A 16436-nucleotide genomic window follows, 5' to 3' on the forward strand; every position below is an offset into this window, starting at 1 on the left:
TTCATTGGCTTTAAAATCACTTGTTAGCCAGTAACTATGCTGCCAGGACATGAATTGTACTGGACAGCATTCAGACAAAGAAATCTGTATTTCTGATAATTTCAGAATAGCTTTCATAAAAAAAAACCACCACAAACCAAAAAAACCAAACCAACCAACCAACCAAACAAACCAAAACCAAACAAACAAAAAACCCCACCACAACGATCTTCACAGGGGTAGTCTGAAAAATACATGTGGTCCAAACCCCTCAGTACCTGACACTGTTCAGCAAAAAGCATTTTGAGTATTTGAGTTACAATTTGGGCCTAGATACCATATGTATAATGGTCTACGATTCAACAGATTTCCTTAGACAAGTTCCAATTTATTAAAGAAATGCTTTTGCCAAATACATCTATTTATTTGTATTTGAGCATTGCATTCTATAAATCCTTCTCCAGTTTTATTTCAGTCCCTTCCTTTAAATAAGATTGAACAATAAACAGTATCTGAGTTTTCTTAATTTTATGCATATTTGAGTTAATTATATTATGTCCATGGATAGCTTGCTAATTTTTTTTGTTTGTTTTATTTTCAAAAGAAGTGAAATATGTGTGCTAATGATGTTGAATTATTTTTGTGTGCCTCTAAAAAAGCCATAAGTGGCCTGAAGGCGTCTAGTTTTATGATGTGTTAAATCAGGCAAATGGTAAAAATGAAAGTATCAGAGTAGGAACCAAGTGGATACTATGATTATTTATTCAAATAATCAGTTTATGTAACAGGTTATTGGCACTCTGTATTAAACAGTCCAGGTACACACCTCAAAATTTTCAAGATGGAGAAATAGCAAACCTTGCAGCTTTTCTTATGGATTTTTATTTTATTTTATTTTATTTTATTTTATTTTATTTTATTTTATTTTATTTTTAGAGCACTGCCATTACAATTGTTTTCTTACTAAAGCCTTGGAAAAGCTGACTACTGGGATTTTCATTCCATTAAAACTTAAATACTGGCACACAAACAAGCATTTGATTTGTGTTGGAGTAAGTGCAAGAATAACAAATGGAATCTGTAAAATGACCAACTATAATAATTTTCTTATGCTAATTTTTTATTCAGCAGGCTGAAATTTGGGAAATAATATCTTCCTCTGTGCCAAGCACAGCTATAGCCTCTCAGATGATAAAGCTTGGATTAAAAACTGCTCTAAATCACTAGCATTAATAAGACTCACTGTCTCACATTAGGCCAGTAAAGATATTTGTCCAGATCAAAAAGGTGGGGTTCCCATGCTAGGAGCAACAGGGGTAGTGGCACCACTTCAGCATCAGCTAGAGATTATTTTCTGCAGCTTTGAAAGGAAAAAGTGTAGCTGGTTTGTGCTGATGTTGTCAGAAAACTACCACAACTCATACTACCACTGTCCTGAATAGGAAAGGAGCACAGAGGGAGTGTAGGCAGAAAGAGTCTAAAGAAATTAGTCATCTTAACTCTGTCTTCTAGTATTTGAGAAGCTGTCTGGCAAAATTCAGGTATTAGCTTTCTGGAAGTGAAGGTAAGATATTTTTAAGTAATTACGCTCCGATCAAATACCAAATTGAGTAACACTGCATTCAGATTATCCTAAAAACAAAAGGATACATAAATAATAGATTGTTGTGAAAATTATCTAAAAATAATAATTTTATTGAAATTTCTTCTGGCACTTGTGCACAGAGGCTAGTTTCAAAAGAAAAACATCTCCCTTTATCTACTGAAATGCTTTGAAGTATTTTTTTACAGTTGTAGATTATCATCTTTTCATAACTGATATGTAGTTTTCTTTTCCTGGCAACTTTCTGCTATTTTTTACTCTTTATAAATATTTGGATAAGAAACAGAACTCCAAAAAGAAAAAAAAAAAAAAGAGCCCCAAAATGTCACTGCTGTAATCCAAACGGGTAAATGCAATGCGGAGTTAACTGAGATATCTAAAGAGATACTGAGTCAAAACTATCTATGGAGTCAGGGAATCCATGAATGTTGGCTCCACAGAAGTAGGTATTTTCAAGAAAAAGAGTGATTTCCTCAAAGAGGAAAACAGCTTCCAGCCTTTAGCACCTGCTCAGAACCTGCCTCTTTTTAAAAATGTAATCTACTAATTTAAACTATGATAATTTGTGTTTACAGGTCCTAACTGAGTAATATGTAGGATTTGTTTCCTTTTTTTCCATTCCTGCCAACATTTATCATTCATCTACTGTGTCATTTTCCTTAGACTATAGTTGATCCGTAACAATGACTATAATTTTTGCCTGGATTTGTACAGTCAGCCTTAGTGGCCTGTAGGCATTAGTGTTACATAACAATTCAAAATAAAATTAATTAAATCACTGCCAGGTATTTATTATTACAATTCATAAATCATGAAAGACAAAAATATTCACTTGCTATGAGTATATGAAATCAACTATTTGAAAAAAGGTATGTAAGACAAATAATATTTCCTTAATAAAATCTTACTTTAAAAAGCTTTAGAATGTGGTAGAGATGTGTGGCTGGGTATGAATTTGTAGTTCCTCAGACACAGACCTGCAAGTTGTAGTACACCCAAATATATAATATGACTCATTTATTTATAAAAATTGACCAAAATCTCTTGGAATTCTTTAACTACAGGACTGCCTTATAATTTCTTTACCACCATAAGTTGTCTCTGAGAAGGTGTGAAAAGAGATCAAGTGTGAATATCTGAAGTATTGGAGAAACCTGAAAAAGGCCAAATGATAACCATATGCAATGTAATAGGAAGAGGAAGGATCTCTTTCTTAGCCCATCAACCTAGTTGTAATACAGTATTTAAGTAATATTTTGCAAATACCTTCCAATGTTAAAGATCCTTACATTCTAATGGAAAGGAGCTAAAATATATGTAACACAGATTTCTACAACTACACCTCATTAAAGCTGTTTCATTTTTCTTCCGGTATTTTAGTGAGTGAATCAAAACCACAGGCCTTTTAAGTGGTAGTGCATCCTGGAAACAGGATGTATGATCAAGGCTCTGTGGGAAAAGAAGGTTGCTGCTCCTGATCTTTCGCAAGGCAAGTGTCATAATATTCTTTTAGACTAAAACTAGGTTGAAATCTAAGACTGGTTCCCTATGAATGTGTTTGGTGCAAGTGCTGGATGATGAAGTCTCTGCTGCTTTTTTCCTGCCCCTTGCACCAAACTCTCCACGGTGCAACAGGTCCCGTTATGAAGGTCTGCAGTGCATCAGCTGAATGTTCTTACCTTTCTTCCAAGTTCTTCTGCAGCTGGACTGGTTGCTTAAACTGATGCACTCTACAGCACAGTGGAGAGGTTTGAATGGCGGGGGGGAGGGAATGGCTGAAGGAAGGTAGATTGGTTAAGGAGCAATGCCACCAAGTAAGAAATTATTGCCTTTTTTTGATGTCTACTATGCAAAAGTTTGTGGCATAGTGTAGTAATAATTTTAATGATGAAAACCAATGGTTAAGAGTTCAGGCATTTTGGTGCCTGAAATGAGTTCTCATTTTGTTTTCCTGCATGAAGCCAGGTAGCCTTCCCTACATTATTCCTAAATCTAAATTACCAGTCCAAACATAAACCTGCTCCTGTGCCACCTTGTGTCTTTATCTCTGGAGTTGGTTCACAGCACAGCATCAGTGTGTATGAGCAGCACTGAGAACACTGAAATAATTTAGTTGGTAGATTATAACACCAAGCATCCTAGTAACACAAGGCCAGAACCAAAGCACTTGAATATAAATTCATGAATATACAGTCCTTTAATTATTGCTTTTGTCCATCCAAAATTCAGAAACTCAGAAGATGTATGAGGTTTCCCATCACTCTTTCTGTATAATTAATTCCTTTATTCCACATTTTACAGGCCTGTGATTCAAGTTGTTGACCTAGGTGCCTTTCCTGTGAAACAAATCTTAAAAGGTGCACCCCCTTAGAGTCATCAGTCTGCCTATTCTTTATAGTTCAGTGCATTTGGTTAGGCTGCTTTACATCCATTAACAGTTACAGTTATGAATGCTATAATAAAAGACGTTATCCTCACTAGAAATACATGTATTTGTATTGCTAGAAATCCACAAAGAGGCCAATGAATGATTGGGAAAAGTAATGTTGCCAGACTTGGGGTTTCACTGTGCTTCTCAGACAGTCATAAAGCAAGTTTTTAAAAAAGTTTTCTTGACAAGTTGGAAACAAGACTTGAATCCTGCCTTCACTACTGTCTAGTGCAGTTATACCTTTCCTGACTGCTGCTATTGTGCAAGAAGGTTTTTCCTATATTATATATGCTCCAAGTGCTTTCATTCAGATTACAGAGCTTAATAGAACAATACACAAATATGTATTTGATTACTGTTGCTATACATGCAGTAGTTTAATAAAACAATGAAACAAAAGTAATTTAGTTCCCTGCACTGAGCCATGAACAAGCTCTTAGCAATCCTCCAACTATGACCCGCTCATTTGTTAGCAATAGCTTCCCTCTTTTTCCTTCATTGGCTTTAAAATCACTTGTTAGCCAGTAACTATGCTGCCAGGACATGAATTGTACTGGACAGCATTCAGACAAAGAAATCTGTATTTCTGATAATTTCAGAATAGCTTTCATAAAAAAAAACCACCACAAACCAAAAAAACCAAACCAACCAACCAACCAAACAAACCAAAACCAAACAAACAAAAAACCCCACCACAACGATCTTCACAGGGGTAGTCTGAAAAATACATGTGGTCCAAACCCCTCAGTACCTGACACTGTTCAGCAAAAAGCATTTTGAGTATTTGAGTTACAATTTGGGCCTAGATACCATATGTATAATGGTCTACGATTCAACAGATTTCCTTAGACAAGTTCCAATTTATTAAAGAAATGCTTTTGCCAAATACATCTATTTATTTGTATTTGAGCATTGCATTCTATAAATCCTTCTCCAGTTTTATTTCAGTCCCTTCCTTTAAATAAGATTGAACAATAAACAGTATCTGAGTTTTCTTAATTTTATGCATATTTGAGTTAATTATATTATGTCCATGGATAGCTTGCTAATTTTTTTTGTTTGTTTTATTTTGAAAAGAAGTGAAATATGTGTGCTAATGATGTTGAATTATTTTTGTGTGCCTCTAAAAAAGCCGTAAGTGGCCTGAAGGCGTCTAGTTTTATGATGTGTTAAATCAGGCAAATGGTAAAAATGAAAGTATCAGAGTAGGAACCAAGTGGATACTATGATTATTTATTCAAATAATCAGTTTATGTAACAGGTTATTGGCACTCTGTATTAAACAGTCCAGGTACACACCTCAAAATTTTCAAGATGGAGAAATAGCAAACCTTGCAGCTTTTCTTATGGATTTTTATTTTATTTTATTTTATTTTATTTTATTTTATTTTATTTTATTTTATTTTTAGAGCACTGCCATTACAATTGTTTTCTTACTAAAGCCTTGGAAAAGCTGACTACTGGGATTTTCATTCCATTAAAACTTAAATACTGGCACACAAACAAGCATTTGATTTGTGTTGGAGTAAGTGCAAGAATAACAAATGGAATCTGTAAAATGACCAACTATAATAATTTTCTTATGCTAATTTTTTATTCAGCAGGCTGAAATTTGGGAAATAATATCTTCCTCTGTGCCAAGCACAGCTATAGCCTCTCAGATGATAAAGCTTGGATTAAAAACTGCTCTAAATCACTAGCATTAATAAGACTCACTGTCTCACATTAGGCCAGTAAAGATATTTGTCCAGATCAAAAAGGTGGGGTTCCCATGCTAGGAGCAACAGGGGTAGTGGCACCACTTCAGCATCAGCTAGAGATTATTTTCTGCAGCTTTGAAAGGAAAAAGTGTAGCTGGTTTGTGCTGATGTTGTCAGAAAACTACCACAACTCATACTACCACTGTCCTGAATAGGAAAGGAGCACAGAGGGAGTGTAGGCAGAAAGAGTCTAAAGAAATTAGTCATCTTAACTCTGTCTTCTAGTATTTGAGAAGCTGTCTGGCAAAATTCAGGTATTAGCTTTCTGGAAGTGAAGGTAAGATATTTTTAAGTAATTACGCTCCGAACAAATACCAAATTGAGTAACACTGCATTCAGATTATCCTAAAAACAAAAGGATACATAAATAATAGATTGTTGTGAAAATTATCTAAAAATAATAATTTTATTGAAATTTCTTCTGGCACTTGTGCACAGAGGCTAGTTTCAAAAGAAAAACATCTCCCTTTATCTACTGAAATGCTTTGAAGTATTTTTTTACAGTTGTAGATTATCATCTTTTCATAACTGATATGTAGTTTTCTTTTCCTGGCAACTTTCTGCTATTTTTTACTCTTTATAAATATTTGGATAAGAAACAGAACTCCAAAAAGAAAAAAAAAAAAAAGAGCCCCAAAATGTCACTGCTGTAATCCAAACGGGTAAATGCAATGCGGAGTTAACTGAGATATCTAAAGAGATACTGAGTCAAAACTATCTATGGAGTCAGGGAATCCATGAATGTTGGCTCCACAGAAGTAGGTATTTTCAAGAAAAAGAGTGATTTCCTCAAAGAGGAAAACAGCTTCCAGCCTTTAGCACCTGCTCAGAACCTGCCTCTTTTTAAAAATGTAATCTACTAATTTAAACTATGATAATTTGTGTTTACAGGTCCTAACTGAGTAATATGTAGGATTTGTTTCCTTTTTTTCCATTCCTGCCAACATTTATCATTCATCTACTGTGTCATTTTCCTTAGACTATAGTTGATCCGTAACAATGACTATAATTTTTGCCTGGATTTGTACAGTCAGCCTTAGTGGCCTGTAGGCATTAGTGTTACATAACAATTCAAAATAAAATTAATTAAATCACTGCCAGGTATTTATTATTACAATTCATAAATCATGAAAGACAAAAATATTCACTTGCTATGAGTATATGAAATCAACTATTTGAAAAAAGGTATGTAAGACAAATAATATTTCCTTAATAAAATCTTACTTTAAAAAGCTTTAGAATGTGGTAGAGATGTGTGGCTGGGTATGAATTTGTAGTTCCTCAGACACAGACCTGCAAGTTGTAGTACACCCAAATATATAATATGACTCATTTATTTATAAAAATTGACCAAAATCTCTTGGAATTCTTTAACTACAGGACTGCCTTATAATTTCTTTACCACCATAAGTTGTCTCTGAGAAGGTGTGAAAAGAGATCAAGTGTGAATATCTGAAGTATTGGAGAAACCTGAAAAAGGCCAAATGATAACCATATGCAATGTAATAGGAAGAGGAAGGATCTCTTTCTTAGCCCATCAACCTAGTTGTAATACAGTATTTAAGTAATATTTTGCAAATACCTTCCAATGTTAAAGATCCTTACATTCTAATGGAAAGGAGCTAAAATATATGTAACACAGATTTCTACAACTACACCTCATTAAAGCTGTTTCATTTTTCTTCCGGTATTTTAGTGAGCTACATAGAGATATAGCTATATCAAATAACCATATTATGAAGCAAACAAATATTTCTGGCTGAGAAGAAAAGACAGTCTTACCTTTGTTTTTCTGAGAAATGCCAAATCTCAGAACTTAGCCACTGGATCTTTTGCTATCATGAAAACAAAAAAGAAGCATTTCTAGCAGAAAATAGAATTGGTAAAAAAAGTTTCTCCTTGGGAGCTGAAGCTTCTGCAAGACTGAGCTTTCTTCAGGACTCTCTCATTCTTTGTTCCTGTGTCCAAAGCTCCTCAAAATTAATTGCTGTAGACAAAGATAAGTCTACATATTCACACAGACACATTTTTCCAGCCTAAGAGCAAAGAGATGCAGGAAAAGCAGGATGGAACATAGGTTAGTCCACAAAACCTAACACAGACCGTAAGTACAATTTAGAATATTCTTTAAGTGATATGAGTTTCAAAAATTTCACTTATTCTTTCACCTTCATGTTTTAATTAAAAGGGAAAATCGGTCTTCTAAAATTATTGCATGGCTGGTGCAGTTTTAAGTAGAGACAGGATAACTGTGCCCAGGCTAACAGGGATGTTCTCATCTGTCACTTAGGGAACTGCACAGTGTGTCATTACTTCCCACTGGATTTATTGTCTTTAACCAGGAATAGAAGTTAGTTCCGTCTATATTTACATGAAAATATAGATACTATTTCACATTACTTATCTCAAAGAATGCGGGTGTAAGTGTTTTTCTTTGTGTGACAAAATTTTTCTTCCATCTCAAGCAATGTATAGCAAAAATTGGTAATTTCTTCTCCAGGTTCTTCAGTATAAAGACTGCATCATTACAAGAGCTGACCAAAGATTTTCTATAGCTTCCTCAGTTTTTAAAGCTTTAATAATCTAAATATCTAGTTCATTAAATTGAAATAGTCAACTTACAGCTTGCAAACTTTAGTCATCAGCCATTGAGGTTGAAATGTCTTTGAGACATTTACTCTCATTCGAACTACATAAATTTCTGGCTGGTTTCACACTTTATAAATGTTGTTGTTTGGTTTTATTCCTAGAGAAGAAAAGAAAAAGACAAAATTTCTCTCTTTTAGGTATCTGCTCCTGCCAAAGCAGCACTTTATACTTCTCTCCAAATGTAGTGAGAATGAGCAGCCACTGTATAAACTCTGTAGATAAAATAAAGAAAAACAAGGAGAACATAGAAGATGGGAAAAAAAGAAAGCAAAAGCTTTCTACTAGACCACTGCTTTTCCAGTTTATAAAGACAAAAGATCTCAAAGTATTCCTACAGAAAATGCATTTCAAAAACTAACCTAATGTTTTCCTAGTCCTAGTTACTATTAATCTAGAATTACATTTTCCTAAAGATGCACTAAACTGGACCAGAAGTAGAACTTCTGTTTGTTAAACAGTGTAACAGAAAGTCATTCTGGTGATTGCTAACAGCAAACTCTTGTAGTATTCTGGTCATTTGAAGCAAGGCACTGATTCAGCACATCTTGCTGTGGTGAGTCACTTGAGGAGAGGCTCCAATGAAGACATCTGAAAGTTTTGCCTCCAGTGCTACCCTCAGGGTATCATGACTTTCATACTGCCACCAATTATACTTATCCACCAATGCGTATTTTCTACTGAATGCAGCTTTCCCTGGAGGGACACAAGGGATTTCCCCATCCCTTTGCCCATTGGGTGCATCTGGATTCTGGCTCTGAAGTAGTATCGTGTCTGAAATCTGATCTCGTGGTCAGATACAGTATGAATAAGCACCATGTGTGAATGCTGTTTCTTGCAGGCTTAAAAACTATGAAAAGTATACTATAGCTTCCTAATAAAAGAGTAATCACTAATGCTAAGCATTCATATAGAGTTTATTTTCAAAAGAGGTATTGTAACTTCTACTAAGTTTTTAAAATGCCAGTTTGCAAAGTGCCGAGGAATTAATCTTTAAATGAAAATTGTTAATAACACTAGCAGTGCAGGCCATTTAAATAAAACTGTATGTCCTGGTTTGTGTTACATTGTATTTTGAATTAGAGCACAAGGCAGTCATAGAGAACCTTTTTTCATCTGTAACCCCATTGCCTAGTGTCCATCTTCCTATTTATTACATCCTATCCGTGCTTGTACCAGCTGTATCATGTTGACCAAAACCATGTTTTGGGGAAGTAGATTATCCTGATTCAGCTTGTAAGAGTGAATCATAGGTAAAATTCAGGCTTATTCAGCAGTAATTCCTGATGTACAGACTACATATATTCTTGCTGTGGGACTTTCTCCTGAACTCTTCTGCCTATGTGGTTTCAGCATTTATTTTAAGAGTGGTTGGAATATTCCTCAAATTCAGAGACATGATGCTGCTTCAAAAAAACTTTCAAATTATATCCTTGTGCACTTGAGCTCCCTTTCAATGTAAGGATAAGCTGGAAAAGATAGTTGCATATTATCGTCACATTGTCTTGTAGCAAAATATTCCGTCTGAAATGTGATTTAGAAAAGAAATTGAGTTCTTAAAAATTAGATACTCTTATAAAGACCATTGTAACACAATATGCTAGTGATGGCTTTAACTAAGTGATATCTCATGTTAGAGACAAATGCCAGACAATGAAAGGAAATTGTGGAAAACCACATGAACATTTGAAGTGTTAAGTGATTATAAAAATGGGACCCCAGTTTTAGATTGACAAGAAACCAAGTTATCCACAAAATTGTCCAGATTCAGAGTTATCAGTTGTATGCTCCCCATTATCAACATTCAACACTAATTCCTAGTATTATTTTTGTACTCAAATTAAAATTTAAATATGCTTACAAGTGAAACATTGGAATGTACACCATCACTGTGGAAATGTTAAAGAAGTCACAATAAAACATCAGTCAGCAATATATATAAATACATAACAGTATCAATTTTGCTTTGTAAAAAAAATAGAAAGTGGTTTGTAATGTAACATGCTTTTCTACATTTTTCTAGGGAAACTTATAAAAATGTATTCACAATAAATAATATAGCTTATGAGCCTAAAAAGAAATAACAAACTAAGCTCAGAAAATTAACTGAATTATTAAGAATCATGGAGCTGCAACACTTACTTTCCTAGTCTTACTAAGCCCCAGTAACTAATCGATACAAAATATAAAGGAATAAACTTTGTATAGCACAAGATTAATGGATTGTATTTAGACTTTGACAGTTGTCTAGGAAACCAAAAGGGAAAAACTGGAAATTCTGGGTGAGAAGCTTACACACGCAGTTCTTGACTGAATGTGATTGTTACTACAAGGAGGAAAATGCACAGAAAGCCAGCATAAAAATGGAGTCCTTTATACCTGCAGTTTAACACAGCCTATGAAAAATATACATGTATGATTTCAAGGTGTAAAACTTAACCAAGCCCTAAGTTTGGAATGTTTTCAGAATGGATTATGGAAGTATAATTTTGGTCGAGTCATTACTCATATGTAAGAAATCCAAAGGTGTAAAGCCTATGAGATGCAAGTTCTTCCACTTCTTTGAAAGGTGTCTCTTGTTGTAATGTTTAAATTAAGTGTATTAACCAAATACTGTACTAATTAGAGGCCTATATCTTTAGGTAATAAACACTACAGAATCATGGCCAGTTTTATATTAGCTGCTAGAATTCTTGCTATTATAACACAAATTAAAACATTTTAGTATGTGGGAAATGTAAGGCGAGTAACTTAAACTGCTGTTACTAAAAAGTTTTCAGGCAGACTCCTTTTCATACTCAGTTATAGCTTCACTTGATAGGAAAAAATTCCTAACACAGATTGAACTGGTTTAGCATTGCTTTTGCTTAAAACTTCTCTCTCAGGTTAGACTTTTTCATGTGAACACTTTGGCCTTAAACATTAGTGACAGGCTTTCTTCAGACATTTAATCTGAATGGAAGTAAATGTTAGGATTGCATTTGACTTGGACCCTCCCAAGATTAACTGCTTATTTCTGTCACCAAGTTAATTCTACTCAGAACTAAGATAACATCATAAATAGATTGCCTTTCTTACTGTAAATCTCTAACTTTTGCTTTCAGCTGTTATAGATAACTTTTACAGATGATTGGGCTTCAAGTAAAAATAGAGTAACAGATTTTTTTAAAAAAGATTCAAAGCTGTTTGTGATGAGTGGAATTTGCTTTGCTCCTTAATAGGGTGCAAGAATGGAAGTTAGGCCTATACCTTCACCCATCACCTAAAAGCACTTGGGCTCTCTCTCGCTCTCACTGTGTGATATAAAAGTTATGACCGAAAAATTTTATTTTTGGAAAGTTATACTGGGGATGGTCAAGGGGATCACAGAGCCCATAGTACTGATACTCTTCTCAGCCATTTTCCATGCTGGCATCTGTGAAATCCTTTCAGACTTAATAGTGACCCTCATGCTTTCATTCAGGAAATCCTTCAGAAATATGCAGGAGTGGCTGATGCAGGGCAGGTGTAGGGAGCCAGCTGTCTGTGCTGTTCAGCTGATCTACACATATGTAGTAACTTCAATGCATATGAAAGACATTGGCTTTACTGAGCAGGTAGCTCAACATCACAGCATGGATGCAACTGATATATCTGGGATGTGCCAGACTCACTGCAAATGGACTACACAGTCAATATATAAATATTCAAAATGTGATCATTTGATAAGGATATATGACATCCAGCAAGTTGACAGGTCAAGTCAGGATTCCAGATACGTAGCAGGAAAAACAATTCCAAGTTGAAAAAGCAGCCTGTGCAGATGGTAGATCTGTGATTACACTTGCCTAAGCAAAACTAGTCAGTAAGAACAAATAAATAACAATAAGAGTGAATGACTAGACAAGTAAATAATCTGAGAATAAAAAACCTTTTCCTCAAGGTTTTTACATGTCAAAGAGCCTCATAAAAGCTTTAGATCTTTAATTAAATTTTAACCTTTTTTATTTTCTATTTTTTACTGTAAAACACATTCCATGATCGGCTTTAGTTGGTAGAGTAAATGAAGAGTAGTCTTTTATAGGTAGACCTTACCAAGACTGGTGGCCACTTTTAAAGTTTAGGAACAATTTGAAATTACAGTTTTGGGGTGGGTTGATTGGTGCTTTTGGTTTGGGGATTTTTTTTGTAACAAAAAGAAGTAATTTTGGGATGGATAATGAACAAGCAAGAGACCGGATACTTTTGTGATTTAGGATTTAACTTGCTTACTCCTGTTTAGGATTACAGTGGTAGTATGCATGTTATGGTTACTTAAGAGCATATGGTGGTCCTACTCTGTATTTTGAAGTAGTATAGTCCCTGCTTGAGTTGCTCTTATCCCTAGTCCCTCTGCTTTACTTCATTATAAGACACAAAAATCAAGTGATAACACCATCACAATAATATACTAGGGGTTCCAGTTGTCCATAAAGAGAATTTTGATGAAAGCAGATGAACTGGTTGTAAGATACTAGCTCCAATATCAAGGTCGTATGGGAAGGCAGTCAATGCCAAACTTAAAGAGAGATGCCATTGGCAATGTGCTTCAAGACTTTACTCAGGAGTGGTAGATGAAATGAGTAACAGCAGGTTTCCAATGAAGCAAATGCAGTCTCCTATAGATGCATTTTATGGTGGCTGATACTTGTTTTGATGTACTCATGAAACTCAGTGGGTACATTGGTTCTGAAAGCATTCTGAACTAGTGACCATCAATTTATTATGATATTTTCAACAATTTGTTTATTCAAGTGAGGATGAAAAAACAATATTTTCTGCAAATGGCAACTGTGTATATTAATGATTAACAATGATAAGGTAAAAAATATAGAAAAGTTACACTGAGTAGCAAATAAGATAATTTAGACTTTTGAAAGTTGTTTCTAACTTCTAACTAGAACTTTCTGATAAAGAATAGAGCTAATGTATCTTTCTGAAACTTACTTTTAATAGTAATTTTTAGAGTCAAGATAGATCATTTTGACAAATGAAGAACCAACTATCAGAAGCTTGAATTTATTTTCCCTTAGGTTTAACTCAAGCAGAGTTCAAGCAATTTTTTCATTTGTCATCTTATGGCTAGAAGAGCATATGGGTAAAAAAGGCCAGGATTTGCACTTTAAAGAACAAGATCATAACCTTCTTGCTTGTACAAAGAACTCTCTCAGTATCTGCTGTTCTCTGATCCACCAAAAGTTGTGGGACTGCAACAGTGTAATTAATACATAGCATACACAAAAGAAATTATATAGGGCTGGACACCATCCGTCAGAAAGTTCTATCTACCATCCCACCATCCTTCTTGCTTCTATAAGGGCCCTTCTTCCAAGGGCAAATAAATTCACCTCCATGCCTAATCTTTATAAGGTACAAGTTTACTCCTCTAATGCTGTCTGATGAAGAAAGAGAAAATATAAAATATGTCATCAGCATATTAATTAAAATCCCCATCCTTTCTATACTGTCTCACTTCTCTGGATTCCTCCCCACTCCAGTTTACCTGACAATAAAGGGAAAAGACCTAATTACCAGTCTGACAGAATCTGAGGGGGCATAGGGGAATTGTTTAATGTTCTCCAATGAAAACATGGAAGTCTTTGCCTCTTCTATCATTTAGTATTATCCAAATGGAACTTTACAGTACTGAGCTTAATTGGCACCACTAAGAAAACCAGTATGGGCTCTCAACTTCTGCTCATTAGAAGGAAAAATCATAAGTTAACAACACAAGCATGATTTCTATAAATATCAAGGCCTAATAAACAAATCTGTTTAAAAGGTGCTATGAAGCTCCAGATTACTGCAGCACCTCACATTCTAGCCTTTAACAATCTTACCTCCCAAAATGAAGATGTGCAAGAGCGCAAAAATTAAATATTAATATGTTAAAGAGTCTTCTTCTGAAACTGTGTTCTTGAGAAATCAATTGTGAAAACACAAACACTGTATGTTTTAAAAACATACATCATCACAATCATCATCACTTACTTATTTTGAAGTGACACAAGGACACCACAGACACATTGATTTAGCAGCATAAAATCACAAATTACAAACTTCATTCTTTCATATCACTTTTTCAGGTACAGGCCTCACTTGCTACTCTGAATACCACCTGAGACCCAGTCCTGCTTTCTTTTTCTTACATGGATTGAGATGGTGATTTATAAACAGTGGGCTCCTTATTCTATTCTACGTTTTCTGGATTTTTTTTTGTTTCTACTGTTTTCTCTTGGAAATAATTTCCAAATTAATACTGTGTTAACTTGTATAGTTTTAATGTGAACATGTGTCTCTAGAATCATTAGTGAAAAAAGAATCCACATAGGAAATTGATCTTCAATAGGTATTTTGCTTTTACCATTAATAACTGATGGCTTTAATTATTACTGGTAATAATGAATGAGACAATGGATAAATGGACAATAGCACGAAGACATACAATAATTCTTGTGCTGGCTTCTTCAAACAGTCCTATTAAGAAGCATATATTAAAGTAGACAGTAAGGTTACAGACAAAATGTGAACTGTATCATCAGTGTGGACCTCTGGTTAATTAACAGCTCGTAAGCCTATTCTCTCATACACACAGACACAACCACGCAAAAAATGGCACAGAAGGAAAATTATTGCTTACATATCTTTTACAAAATGTAGCTAATAAGGGAGTTTCTTCAGATACCACATACATATATACATATATATATATTGAAAATAGCAGTAACAAACCACATAGATTTTATTCCTAGATGATCAGAATCTGAGATGTTCAGAATCTTATAAGACCGAAATCTTATGAGACCTTCCTGAGACTAAATACCAGATTTTTCTTCTTAGAAAACAAGGTCATTTCTATAAAACGCTAGGTATTAATTTAGTATATATTGATTATAAAATGATATGATATTGCAACTAAGACTACTGCATCACAACATCACATTAAGAAACCAGATATCAGCTTTAACGAGGTTAAAATGAAAAAAATAACACCATCATCACAACCAGTCAGTACAAAATGGCTTTTAACTCCCATTCCATCTTTGGTTCTACCTTAACAGAAAACCAGAGGGTATAATCTGATTCTGAAATGAAGAACGGATCATGTTACCAAGATTTATTATGGGTACAATGAAATGTTTTTTTCAGCTTACCTGATTGAAAGAGACTGAAAAATCACTGCAAAGCCCAGCATCCAAAAATAATATAATAATATATGTCTCCTCCTGAAATAGTCCTGATTCCCATCCACAAAGCTTTACTAATTAATTAGAATTTCTCTATTCTCAGTAGAAAAGAAAACACAGAGACCTTTCCAGAATCCTCTCTGATTCTGCCTCCGCTTCCTGTTCTCAGTCTCACTCTATGGTACCCAACATATATCAGAAAACAGCTTATTAGGAGAAGGGGAGGGTGAAGGCTGGGGGAGTGGAGGGGGAGAAGTGAAAAAAATGCAGCACCTAAAGTGGCAGCTCCACCTACTGGTAAAGATAATGAATGCGTACAAAGCATCACGCCTACAAAGCTTAAGAGGCATCTTTATCCGTTTATTCTGACCTGCACTTCAAACAGCTCCAGTGTAGTATGTGCCTGCAGACAAGAAGCAGAACAGACCAACAAAACCACAATGATTATTGAAGAACCTTTTTAAAATTGTGTTACTTAAAATAATTGCAATTTAAAACAGTTTTCTTTATACATTCAGCAGAGCATTTTGTTTTAAAAATACAGGGGAAGAGACATATATATAAATAACAGAGTGGAGGCACTGGCTGCACCCCTGACTGAACTTGCTGAGGGTCTTGATACTGTCTTTTTAATTAAATACTCCCACACATTTTTGGCATTGTGTGAATTCTTTTTATGTGAGTAAAATGTACTATGCTTGTGTAAAAAACAGCTCAAAGTCTTTCCCTTACACAAGAATCCTGGGCATGTGCAGATTTACATCTGCTTACCTAAGATTCCTCTGGCTATCCTGAGAAGAACTATTAGAGTA

General features: G+C 34.6%; 1 protein-coding gene across 1 annotated transcript in view; it reads right to left on the bottom strand.

The window, feature by feature from the left end:
- Positions 1 to 15812, bottom strand: part of LOC104387363 (sodium channel protein type 2 subunit alpha-like) — a 79874-nt gene extending 64062 nt beyond the window's left edge. The window contains exon 1 of the mRNA XM_009996102.1: positions 15592 to 15812. The gene's annotated coding sequence lies outside the window, so the exon portion shown is untranslated. The remainder of the gene's footprint in view (positions 1 to 15591) is intronic.
- Between the last annotated feature and the right edge of the window lie 624 nt (positions 15813 to 16436).

Source organism: Chaetura pelagica, unplaced genomic scaffold (assembly GCF_000747805.2).
Source record: "Chaetura pelagica isolate M959 unplaced genomic scaffold, ChaPel_1.0 scaffold3, whole genome shotgun sequence".
Lineage (NCBI taxonomy): Eukaryota > Metazoa > Chordata > Aves > Apodiformes > Apodidae > Chaetura > Chaetura pelagica.